Raw genomic sequence first — 14,434 nt, forward strand, 5'->3', positions numbered from 1 at the left:
GAAGAAATCGAAAACATAGATAAAGATAGTACAGGGATGTTAAGAGAATGCGTGGGCAGAGACTTTCCAAAATTATGGAAGAACTAAAGATGGATGGAAACAGACCTAGAGGGCGCCCAAGCCAACACGGTGGAACACGGGTGGGAGGACCGAGCCAAATGCAGAGGACTCGTCAGCACCCAGACCCGGCAGCAGCCGGAGAGGGATCCGGATACAACAACAACAACCACTACAGACAAGAAGAGATTATAAGCTTTTAAGATGAGTAAATCGAATAACTAACGAGGAGGTACTGATTCGAATCGTCGGTAAAAGAAATTTATGGCACAGTTTGCCTAAAAAAGTGATTTGTTGGTAGAACATGTCCAGAGGCATCGAATGATTGTCAATTTAGTAATGGAGGAAAGTTCAAAAATGGTTCAAATGGCTCTGAGCACTATGGGACTCAACTGCTGTGGTCATAAGTCCCCTAGAACTTAGAACTACTTAAACCTAACTAACCTAAGGACATCACACACATCCATGCCCGAGGCAGGATTCTAACCTGCGACCGTAGCGGTCGTGCGGTTCCAGACTGTAGCGCCTTTAACCGCTCGGCCACTCCGGCCGGAATGGAGGAAAGTGCGGGAGGTTAAAATTGTAGAGGTACAGCAGGGATGAAAACAGTAATCAAGTTCAAAGAGATGCAGGCTGCGGTAGTTGTAAAGAGATGAAGAGTCTTGCACAGGATAACTAGCGTGGGGAGCTACATCAATCCACCCACCGCGCTAAGGACAGCAAGAACAGGAATGAGAGGAAATAGACTAATTGTATTGTAAAAATAAATTTCGGTTAGTAATAGAGAAGGCATGGTTCAAAGGTCATAAGGAGAGGAGAAATGCTTGGAGAAGCCATGGAGACATGGAAGATTACATCTGGGTTTGATGTTGGTCAAAAAGAAATTCCGGAATCAGATAATGAACTTCAAGGCGTATCCTGGACTAGATACAGATGTAACCTCCCCCTCACTTATCGACCTTAATGACAGTGAAAAATAAAACCGCGTGTACCTAATGGAAATTTGGGAAAAGCAATCGTCACCGAAGTTAATTTGTCGGTAACGAGGGAGGAAAGGGTTACATCTAAATGAAAGGAAAAATGCTAATGAAACTGGTGGAAATTAATTTTGAAAAGGGGTAAAGTTAATAAAGAAAGTAAATGTGCGGCCATTACGTTAACAATTAACTAGCGGTAATTAGATATTTGAGATTTGGGGGAAATTACGGTCGCCAGTCTTAAGGACAATTACTATAGTAACTGAAAAAAAAGGTTATTACACATATAATTAGGACTAGAAGCGTGGCAACTGAAGGTTGACACGTGTAGTGTGAAAACTGAAAGTTTGTCGGAAGTAATAAATTTCGCTACACTCTGACTTAATTTAGCAAAGAATTAATAAAACCGGAAAATCGAAATTTAATTTAGTGACTGAAGTTAATAGTGAGCTTTCTTTCTGAAGCACATCGAAATTCAGTAAAATACGGTTAGTCTTGGACTACCTCAACAATCATTTCAAAAGCTACTTGAATCTACGCAATTTAGAAATAAGAGATTTATCTTTGAACTTGAATTAAATGATTCTGAACAATTAACAATAGTAAAATTTAGTACGTACCAAGCTAAGCGGCAGTCACAGGTAAGCTAAAATACGGTAACAAAACTCGCACTCTTAATTTGTGCTTGTGTAATCTAAATATTATAGCCAGCTATGAATACCTTAACTGAACTTTGAAATTAAAGCAGTGAAATCGAATGATGCTGGCGTTTGAATTTCGACACTCGGGTTCATTCCGGAAAAGGACGGGACCCTGCTTGGTAATGCAATTGGGAGAAAGAGCAACAAAGGTTCATGCTAAGTTGCTGTAATTTTGTGATGCAACAATTTTAAAAGTTTGAAAAGCTGAGGTCTGCCATACAGTTCTAAAACTTTACGTGCTTCCAGTCTTCCTTGTTGGTTGATTGAAGGTTTGAAGCCGTCGATCGAGGAGGTGGCGACAGTCACTCATTGTCGGCCGTCGCTGTTGCAGAAGCTGGATGTTGGCGCGCTTTCTTCTCGACACGGTCACCAGACGTATTTTCTGTAATGAACGCACAATGAACAGAAGAAAGAGACAAGCTGGCATTAAATTCAGTCAATGTAAGGCTCCAAATTCAGTATCACCTGAAAAATAAAACCTACATTGGTTTTCGCACACTCATTCAGAATCAGAGCAAACTCTTTTCTTCTTTTCAACGTTCAGAGAAGTACGACTGGTACAAAACTTAATGTAAAATAGATCTCAGCTGTAGCAACACGGTTATGTATATTCTAGTAATTTTTATTTAATGTTTTAATTAAAAACTATGTTAATGCAAATCAAAGTTATTTTCCTTCGTTAATGACAACTCTTTTGCTGATGGTGTTAATGCCTGGATTAAGTCCTTGATTTTGGCTGTTGGATTGTGTTAACCCTACTTGTGACAGGAAAATGGAAATGAATCTGTTGGCAAAACAAGTAATGAGCCTGCAGTAGTTGCATTCTACAAAAACGTACTCAGAGATTACCAAGAAAAGTTATTAAAAATCAAGAGACATTTACATTATATCAGAAATCAGTAATTCTGACAACAGACTTAAAGCTATACCGGATGCACCCCGAAATGAGAGACAGGAGAATCAACCACATAACAGGATAGAAATACTGTTGAATTAAATTGATGGGTTGTAAATGAAGAGTAACAGATAGAAAATCCTTTTCATAATCATTTTTTAAATATAGTAGAAAATAAAGAGACAAACAGTGCAGGAGAAGAATCACAGTAGTACGTTGAAAACACAACTCTCATACAATTGAATCGTATGCATTATCACCAATTTCTTCTTCTGAAACATCCTGCAGAGTAGAACTATGTGTCGGACCGAGACTGAACTAGGGACCTTTGTCTTTCGCGGGCAAGTGCTCTACCATCTGAGCTACCCAAGCACGACTCACTGTTTTACTTCCGCCAGTACCCGTCTCCTATCTTCCAAACTCCACAAAAGCTCTTCTGCGGAGCTTGCAGAACTAGCACTCCTGGAAGAAAGGATATTGCAGAGACATGGCTTTGCCACAGCCTGGGGGATGTTACCAGAATGAGATTTTCACTCTGCAGAGGAGTGTGCGCTTATATGAAACTTCCTGGCAGATTAAAACTGTGTCGAGACTGAAATTCAGGAAATTATATATTCTCTCAAAAATAAAAGCTCATTTGGATTTGATAGAGTTTCAGACAGAATTGTTCCAGTTCTGACATTTGTTCCAGTATAATAAGTCCTTTTTTATCTGAAATATGTAAAGTATCACTAACTTAAGGCATTTTTCCAGAGAGTTTGAAGTATGCCGTTCTTAAACCTAAGAAAAATGGCAGGAGAGATAGCAGCAATTACCGACTTATTTCACAGCTGACATCATTTCCCATAATTTTTGACAGATATAGTCTAGAACAGTATCCGACACGAAAACCAATAATATCCTCAGTAAATCACAGTTTGGATTTCAGAAGAGTTGTTCTACTGAGAAGGTCATACATGTGTTGATTCGCTAAATTTTACAAGCATTAAATTGCAAAATAACATTGGTTGTTATTTCCTGCAACCTATCTAAGACATCTGACTGTGTAAATCACAGTAGTTTCTTAGATAACTGAAGTTTTGTGGGATTGATGGCGTAGCCAAGTAATGGATAGTGTCATATCTAACCAAAGAAAAAAGAAAATTGTACTTAATGATCCAGCAAACATAATCGGGGTGATTCTTCCTGAAATTGCAAGGACAGACTAAAACAGTCGGTAGCTGAGTCGTAGCCGGCACGGTAGTTCAGCGTGATCGGTCAGAGGGGCGCTGCGCCTCTGTAATAAAAAAACTGAGTAAGGGAATCAACGGTCAACTTGAACGGGTATCATGTGACGTCCGCCCAGACCAAAAGTAACGAACAATACCGAACAAAATGAATAAATAAAAACAAAAAAAGTGGTCAGCGCGACAGAATGTCAATCCTAAGGGCACGGGTTCGATTCCCGGCTGGGTCGGAGACTTTCTCCGCTCAGGAACTGGCTGTTGTGTTGCCCTAATCATCATCATTTCATCTCCATCGACGCGCAAGACACCGAAATGGCGTCAAAGACTTGCACCCGACGAACGGGCTGCCCGACGGGAGGCCCCAGTCACACGACATTTACGTTTTACTAAAACACCTTCTTACACATACTGTGAAAGAGAAAAATGCTTCGCCAACTCACGAACAAGTGGAAACAAGATTCATCTAGAATTACCTCATCTGCAGAAATTGTAAACTTACCATCAAAGAAAGCATCATCGACAACAGAGAAGCTACCAACCACAGAATTAGTAATATTTCCAGCATCAACAGCAAGGGTAGTGCAAACATCAGCAGTTGGTCTTCAGAAACTTGCTGGGGCACCACCTGGAACCATAGAAAGAAGCACAATAAACAGGAAGCCCACATAAAAGGACCAAAATTCTTGTAGCCAGAGGTAGGAAAACAAAACCGTATAACAAAAAGGCAAAACATGAAAAAATTACACCTTAAAAATTCTGCATCAGAATGCCAAATATGCATCTAACAGAAGAAATAGAAGGCTTATTAGCAGCTGAAGTACTCGATTACTTTAATAGTGATAGAGCAATATTTAAAGGAGAATGAATTAAAGGTCTCAATCTAAGGGAGTACAAAAATGTAGCATATTATAGCAGAACTGAACATAAACTTGGGGGAGTAGCAATATGAGTAGATGGCAAAGCAGAGGACTGCACTACACGAAAGATCACAAACTGCGCAGGTTTTTGCTTCGAAGCAGTAGCAGTGCAAATAAAGCTCATCAGAGAAAAATGCTTTCAATAGGACTATATCGCTTACCTAACTCAAGCACTGAAAACTTTTTACAGGAAGTTGATGTACTATTGGAGAGAGTCATGAAGAAATACACTTTTGTAATACTAGCAGGTGAGTTAAAAATATATATGCTGACAGACAGTAGTTACACAGGAAGTGTTCATGACATTATGAAGACAGACATCTACATGGATACTCTGCAAATCATATTTAAGTGTCTTTAACATTTCTCTAAGAAACGAACACCTATATCTTTTCGTACGAGCTCTCATTTCCCTTATTTTATCGTGGTGATCGTTTCTCCCTATGTAGGTTGGTGTCAACAAAATATTTTCGCATTCGGAGGAGAAAGTTGGTGATTGGAATTTCGTGAGAAGATTCCGTCGCAACGAAAATCGCCTTTCTTTTAATGATGTCCAGCCCAAATCCTGTATCATGTGACACTCTCTCCCATATTTCGACATAGTACAAAACGTGCTGCCTTTCTTTGAACTTTTTCGATGTACTCCGTCAGTCCTACCTGGTAAGGATCCCACACCGCCCTGCAGTATTCTAAAAGAGGATGAATAAGCGTGGTGTAGGCTGTTCCTTAGTAGACCTGTCACATTTTCTAAGTGTCCTGCCAGTAAAACGCAGTCTTTGGTTAGCCCTCCCCACAACATTTTCTGTGTGTTCCAATTTAAGTTGTTCGTAATTGTAATTCCTAGGTATTTAGTTGAATTTACGGCCTTTATATTAGACTGATTTATCGTGTAGCCGAAGTTTAACGGATTCCTTTTAGCACCCATGCGGATGACCTCACACTTTTAGTTATTTAGGGTCAATTGCCAATTTTCGCACCATTCAGATATCTTTTCTAAATCGTTTTGTAGTTTGTTTTGATCTTCTGATGACTTTATTAGTCGCTAAACGACAGCGTGATCTGCAAACAACCTAAGACGGCTGCTTAGATTGTCTCCCAAATCGTTTATGTAGATAAGGAAGACCAAAGGGCCTCTAATACTACCTTGGGGAACGTCAGAAATCACTTCTGTTTTACTCGATGACTTTCCGTCGGTTATTACGAACTGTGACCTCTCTAACAGGAAGTCACAAATCCAGTCACATAACTGAGCACGCAATTTCACCACAAGCCGTTTATGTGGTACAGTGTCAAAAGCCTTCTGGAAATCAAGAAATACGGAATCGAACTGAAATCCCTTGTCAATAGCACTCAACACCTTATGCGAATAAAGAGCTAGTTGTGTTTCACAAGAACGATGTTTTCTAAACAATCTCCAGTTTCATCTAAAAAAACCAAGAAGATAGTAAGAAACATCAAGCACATTAACAGACGATGTTCTCTCAAATATATCTACAGAAAGACAAAAAGTTCAGGTTGTAAATACTGTTATTGCAGACCACTTTGGATAAACAATCGAACTGCGAGATAGTATAAAAAAATGAGGAGAACGCAATGGCCGAATTTCGACAAACTAAACTTGGAAATTTGAGTAGACGTTTTTCTAAAAGTAGAAAAGTAGGATGATGTGTACATAGAAGCCATTGCAGATAAAAGCTGGGAATGTTTCTGTGATGTGTTAAGACACCACAATGACATAGCTTGACCTGAAGTATGCAGAACTATAAGGGCTGCACCAAACAAAAAATTGTACACCATAGAAATTTAAAAGAAAGTGATGAATTGATTGAGCTCTGTTAAAGTTATCAGAAAGACAAAGAACATGATCGTCCTGAGGCTTACAGGTGCAAGAAAAACAGATACGCTAGGATTGTAAGAGAAGCAAAGACTAGCCACAGAAGTTCGAAATACAACATTTTCTAATATCTTCAATTACTACTACATAGCTGTAGTGGAGAAGCGTCTAAAACAAAACGTATAAGTACCAAAGAGCATAGAAATTCGCAGAAGACTGGCTGACAGTTTATACCTACTCCCTAAGGATGAAACGGAAGTTTAAAAAATCGTAGCACTAAAAAACAAAAATACAGAGGGTTTGGATGACATATCAACAAAAATGGTTCAACACTGTCCTAGACCTCTTGCAAAGTCTCTGATATTCTTAATAAATTTATTGATGAAGGAAAGAGAATACCCAAAACGTTTCAACAGGAGCAAGGCAGTGCCACTGTTTAATGGAGGAGAGAAAGGAGATCCAGGCAACTATAGGCCCTTAACGGTCACAACTGTTCTGTCTGAAATAGTAGAAACAGTGATTAAAGACGGAATTATAAACTTCATAGAGAAACAAAATATCTTAAGTGAAGCACAACATAGATTTAGAAAGAAGAGATCCACTAAGACTGCAGTGGCAAAATTTGGAACACATATCATTGAGGCACTGGATCATCAAAGATCAACGGAAAGTGTCTAGCGCGTACTTAGGTCTTTCAAAGTTTTTGATTGTATGTCATAAAGTTCTTATAGAAAAACTGGACTGCTGCGGCATAAGAGGAAAAGTTGCTGACATTACAAAAACTTTTGTTGAAAACCGACAACAGCGCGTCGAAATAAAACATAAATCCGGAAATGCACAGAAAAATGTCTACTGTGATTTTATGGAGGTAAAATATGGAGTAGCTCAGGGTTCAGTAGTAGGACTTTTGCTCTTTGTCTTGTATATAACTGAGATGCCCATTGCAGTAAATGTGTACGAGTACTCCGATGACACAGCTTTACCCCTATGTAGTGACTCAGTGGAGGATTTGGTAAGAATCTGGAAAATGCGGATCGAAATAATTTATTGATCAACAGGAAGAAAATTATGTGTACAAAATTTGAAACAAGCACAACTAAAAGCTCAGAGGAATTTATTCTGAGTATTGCGGATGCAGACTTAGCAGAAGTGGACTGTAATATTTCTGGCACGGGAAAAGCATGTTGGTAAGATCGGCTCAAAAATAAGTGCAAATCTATTCTTAATGAAAAGAATAATATAAACTATGGACACAGAAACTTTGCTAAAATGTACCATGGACTTATCTTCCTGCACATACTGTACTGTATACCAGTATGGGGAGGAGCAGCAGATGTTCACATTCACGGAATCTTAAAACTTCTAAAGAAAGCCATCAGATGCATAACTAAACTAACAAATTCAAAGAATTTAAAATATTGGCAGTGCCAAGATTGCACAAATACGAGATAATACTTCTTTTAATGGTAAATTGCACAGCACCGCTAAAAAGAGATTTATGTAACCACAACACACGAATTAGGGATAACTACCATATTTGCAGCAAAATATTGAAAATGACGGATAGGAACCCTGCAAACGCAGGAAGCTTATCATGTAACACTGCCACTTGGCGTGAAGGAAGAGAAGGCCTTCAAAAGAAAACTGAAGGAACGTCCCATCTCTAGATATTGGTATAAGGCGAGGAAGTACTTTCAGCCAAATCCATACGACAAATGTAAAGTTGGAAATGGAGGAAAACATTTTCTTTTTCATGTTTAAACGAATTTTCTTAAAGAAGGAAAACGGAAAACGAAGTGTAGTGCCTAAAATACAGAAGAGAACATAGATTAAGTGTATTGAGTGTGCTGATGCGAATACGATTTAAATAATTTTCACTGGGTGTTTAAAGATTTTCTGCAGTATGGTCAACATATGTGATCTAAAAAATTTGTTTTGATTTTGTCTAAATCTGTTAGTGTTTTCAGCAGAGTGGCAAAAATACACGAGTTTGTAGACCTTTCTTTATTATGCAAGACTGTTGCATAAGTTAATGTAGGCTGTTAGTCTATTTCATCATTGTGTGTCAATACTGATTATCTCTAAAACATTATTACAATGAAATCGTTTTTATGTGTCAATGACAAACTTCTAAGAATTTTGTTTTATTCTACATAAAACTGTAAATATGACATGTCTAATACAGTGTAAAATATGATCCACGGACAAAAAAGTACACTAAACTAAATTGATTGGGGAGAGCTGGACCTCGCCAAAAACGGCATTTTCCCTCTTTCCACCGACAAGTCGTGAAACAGACTCGGCTCGTGGCCCTACACTGCAGGATGTCGTACCTGTGACTTTAGTGTCTAGGCCCAGCAGCATCTCCACAATGGCCAGATGGCATTGACCTGAGCGACTGCCGGCTGGCGCTTTCCAGGAGATGCGCCCCTCCCTGGGACAACAATATTACGTAGGCTGCGTTACCCAGCACTACTCTTTACTTTGTATAATGTTTTCATAAAAATATTTATTTTATTATATCATCCCAGTATGCCGGCGTTACGTGTATATTACTTCCATACAATTTATTTTTATTATTACGGAGCTCCAATTTTCCATTCTTTCTTGTATCTTTTGCATATATGCGTTTCATCACAGAATTGCACTGTCAGATAGCACAGCGGCGCCCGTAATGTTCGTGTGTAATACTTACGCAATTATTGCGTTAGATATTGTCGTTATCTTCTGCTTGTAGCCAAATTGGCACTTTTTGATACTTCGTTGTATTCAGAATATTTTAAGCAATGAACTTTTCGAGTTACTCTGTATTACGCTTTTTGTCTGTATGTCTATTTTTGCAAGATTCTTATTATGTTAGAAAATTTTTTCGAACTTATAATATGTCCATAGATTATTCATAAACAAATTATTTTAAGATTTTGATTTCTTAATTACTTTCAGCTCTATATATATTTAAAGCTGCTATGCTATTAATCATTATTACTTACAAGAAGAACTAAATAAGTTTCGCATTCTGCACATGCACAATTTCATATTGTGAAAATAAGACTGTCTTAGAAACTAGATGGCAGGTCATCTGTAAATGGCAGCAGCAAATAAATAAGTAAAAAAGTAATATTTACTTTTACTAGTTATAATTTGTTATTATATTCTATTTTATTTGTGAATGATTTGTAGTTTATACTTTGACATTATATAGCGTTAGTCTCACTATATCAGCGTCATCTGGTTTTGAAAATTTGTATTGATGGCAACCATCAATTTTTTACCAGTCTGCTTAGGGTCGTTACTACTACAGTAACTTTTTTACCTATGTGCAACATGATGTTCCAGGGTATGTGAGTATGTGTCTTCCAATGACTTGTAACGTTTTTTGTGTCTCATGATTTGAATTTCGTAACTTATTTTTATTTTATATACAGCTTTGTATTCTTATCTCGTTTTCTGCAGATAGCTGATGATGGTAATCTCACAAACGCGTAATAAGGGAATAATAAAGTCTGCTTACATCCAGTCAATGACTTTTTTCTCAGCGACCTATTTAGCATATTGTAGACCACACACAAATTTTAGTCTCCTGTAGCATTGTAAATTAAACGTAAATTATATTTATGTTTTACTTTTCAGTAACAGTTTTTCTGCATATTTCATGACAGAATAATGAGTTGGCTAGTATCCTTCGGTAATTACTCGTATCTTTATCAGTAGTGCCCACAACAAAAACAGGATATCCGCACATTACTAGAGCGTTATACTACGAGGTGCATTCAAGTTCTAAGGCCTCCGATTTTTTTTCTTGGGACTGGAAAGAGGTAGAAACATGCGCATTGTTTTAAAATGAGGCCGCGTTCATTGTCAATATGTCCCAGAGTTGGTAGCACCGTACGGCAGATGGAATTTTACCGCCAGCGGCGAGAATGAGAACTGTTTTAAATACTTAAAATGGCGACACTTTCCTTACTTGAACAGCGTGCAATCATTCGTTTTCTGAATTTACATGGTGTGAAACCAATTGAAATTCATCGACAGTTGAAGGAGACATGTGGTGATGGAGTTATGGATGTGTCGAAAGTGCGTTCGTGGGTGCGACAGTTTAATGAAGGCAGAACATCGTGTGACAACAAACCGAAACAACCTCGGGCTCGCACAAGTCGGTCTGACGACATGATCGAGAAAGTGGAGAGAATTGTGTTGGGGGATCGCCGAATGACTGTTGAACATATCGCCTCCAGAGCTGGTATTTCTGTGGGTTCTGTGCACACAATCCTGCATGACGACCTGAAAATGCGAAAAGTGTCATCCAGGTGGGTGCCACGAATGCTGACGGACGACCACACGGCTGCCCGTGTGGCATGTTGCCGAGCGATGTTGACGCGCAACGACAGCATGAATGGGACTTTCTTTTCGTCGGTTGTGACAATGGATGAGACGTGGATGCCATTTTTCAATCCAGAAACAAAGCGCCAGTCAGCTCAATGGAAGCACACAGATTCACCGACACCAAAAAAATTTCGGGTAACTGCCAGTGCTGAAAAAATGATGGTGTCCATGTTCTGGGACAGCGAGGGCGTAATCCTCACCCATTGCGTTCCAAAGGGCACTACGGTAACAGGTGCATCCTACGAAAATGTTTTGAAGAACAAATTCCTTCCTGCACTGCAACAAAAACGTCCGGGAAGGGCTGCGCGTGTGCTGTTTCACCAAGGCAACGCACCCGCACATGAGCTAACGTTACGCAACAGTTTCTTCGTGATAACAACTTTGAAGTGATTCCTCATTCTCCCTACTCACCGGACCTGGCTCCTAGTGACTTTTGGCTTTTTCCAACAATGAAAGACACTCTCCGTGGCCGCACATTCACCAGCCGTGCTGCTATTGCCTCAGCGATTTTCCAGTGGTCAAAACAGACTCCTAAAGAAGCCTTCGCCGCTGCCATGGAATCATGGCGTCAGCGTTGTGAAAAATGTGTACGTCTGCAGGGCGATTACGTCGAGAAGTAACGCCAGTTTCATCGATTTCGGGTGAGTAGTTAATTAGAAAAAAAATCGGAGGCCTTAGAACTTGAATGCATCTCGTACACTATGTCACTAGTATGCGCTTTTTAATTTCCTGTCGGAATAAGACCGCGACTCGAACCCGGACCCTTACGTGCTGTGGGCAGAGCTCTTGCCAACTGAGATGTTCAGACACGGCTCGAGATCTGCTCTCACAGCTTCTGTGAAGTGTGACAAGCAGAAGACAAGTGCTGGCAGGAGTCAGACTGTGAAAGTCATCCCTGAGTGGCTCAGCAGGTATGGCAACGTTCCGCGTTCGAGTCCCAGGCCGTCACAGAGTTCTAATCTGCCAGGGTCTTTCAAAACAGCGCTGGAGGGTGAAAGATTTATTCTGGAAGCATAATGCGTGACAGTGGAGTTTATATTCGAAATTCAGGTGCATTAATCTTCAAGTAACTAAGCATGCTAACATCAGTTTCAAAAGGCTTCGCTTTATAATAAAATTTGTAGTCAACATTGGTTCAAGGCCAGTTCGTGATGTAAACCTTTTCTCAAGTCTTGCACTAAGTCTTAAATGTCCATTGTGTCAAGAACCTCGAAAACTGTCGTCACCAACTAACGGCTTCAAACAAAACCGCCGACTGTCTTCCTACTGTAACGTGACTGGGTGCGACACTGGAAAGCAGGTTGATCTGAAGCTGTGCAACAACAACGTGTGAACTATGTATTAACCAGGACAATATCCTCGCAATGGCGCAACGAGGAGACGTGAGTACGACACCTGGGGATAGCCGTTAAGACACACCTCATGCGTTGAGTGCCGTCGAGAAGTCTGTAGCAGCCACCAGACACTTGTCTCACCTCCATGTTCATCCTTGTCAAGATCATACCACTTTCCCTCCAGTTTACAGAATTCTTCTAATTTATTTTTGCACTATCGTCAAAACAACAATATTCTAAAATTCTTAGTGATAATATTTGTACAGCAGGCACAAAGACCCGTTTCAAGACAGAAAGGAATTAAAGACATTAGCTGCCAGCGGCAAGTTGAAAATTTGTGCCGGACCAGCATTCGAACTCGGGTCTCCTACTAACTACGTAGATGCCATCCGGACACAGTTGTCTGCAAAACCGCACGGACAACCTCAGCACGCCTCCCGTCAGACCCAGATTCTCAACTTACGTCACACTCTACCGATGTAATGGCCCTGCTCATTACTCTCACCGATTCCCGTAAGAGATCGAGCTTAGAGTGCATGTGCACCAATACTGGACCTATTTCAGTTTGGTCAGCGTGTTATATGGGATCAATATAGTACTTGAGAACCACCTAATATTAATAGCAAGCGCAAGGGTGAAGCTTGAGGTATACCAATAGTGGATTCTCTTCACTCGTTACATTATCCGAGATTCATTCTTACTTATAAGACGGAAAAAGTTCAGGACTAGAGCGCAAACGCAGATGACAGCGGTAGGCAATTTTCTCACTCTGGCGTCAAATATATTGGAAATTACGAGGTTTCTTTTGCTGAATCCAGTTGTCCATATGAACGACAACAACGACTGCATTACGCTAGAGTAGTCTACGACATTTCTTTAATGCATCTCGGCAGATATCTACACACTGGTTGGCTGTGGGTTGTACTTCGCAAGAAAAAGTATCGCTTATATTAGCAGCTCAAATGTTTCTGACAGCGCTCTTGCAGTATGTTAATCTAGCCTACTTTCTGAAGTAACACCTGAGTTTCCCCACAGGTCGCGTGTGGCCCCAAAACCCCTGAATTTGTAAGCAAATGGCACTCGAACTTGATACGAAAACAATGTCAATGGGATGGAAGCTCAAGAAATCGATCGAAGGTAGAATAGATACAATGAAAGTAACAACATTGCCTCCTTGTTCATTGCGAATCAGCAGAACTACATAATGCACCATTTTGAATTTTATTTCCCTTTCTTATCATTTTCGTTTAGAATTCGATCTTTCTGTTCATCAGTCTTGTCTTGTGAAGTGTCGAACAATTCTTATTCCGGTAGATAAAATTAAGCGACATAATGCATGACACTTATACTGCCGAGTCTTACGTACTCAGAGCTGTTTATAATGTCATATGTGATGAATCTGCAACCAGCGTACATTATGAGATGCGCTAAGCCTAAACGTAGGGCATGTTAGAAATGATACGTTGCTGTTGAAAATGATCTGTAAAAAGCTGTGATAGCTGTCATTGTGCAAAATAATTCTCATACTAAAAATATCTTGGTAATAATCAAAAGTATAATATTGATGACAGTTTCCATATTTATGCTCCTTTTGGAAATTTGCTTTTTAAATTGATCTACAAAATGGTGAGATTGTTGGTCCCACTGTGCTAAGTAATTCTGATATTAAAACCAATTTCATCCGCAAAATACTGTAGTAGCTGCCATTGTACAATAAAATTTTGTATTAAAACCATTTTCGTAATAATCAAAAGGGTAATATTACAGACAGCTTGTATTTTTATTCATTTATGCAATTGCTTTTGGAATTGCTTTGTACTATGCTGCGATAGTTGGCCCCACTGTGACACATAATTCTGATAAAACAATTTTCATAATAGAGAAGAGTAGTGGTGACAGACTACATTTATGCTCCTATTGGATATGATTCATTTATGCTATTGCTCAGTGACATTGCTGCATAACGTTTTCGACAGCCCAATCTTTATTATAAGGAAAGTACAGAACACTATATTGTTTGTCACATTGCGTTTTTTTTAAATTGATATTGTGGCAGTAAAATAAGTACTGAGGAAAATACATGACTGATTGTATCAAACTTTTTATTTAT

Source organism: Schistocerca cancellata, chromosome 5 (assembly GCF_023864275.1).
Source record: "Schistocerca cancellata isolate TAMUIC-IGC-003103 chromosome 5, iqSchCanc2.1, whole genome shotgun sequence".
In the NCBI taxonomy this organism is placed as follows: Eukaryota; Metazoa; Arthropoda; class Insecta; order Orthoptera; family Acrididae; genus Schistocerca; species Schistocerca cancellata.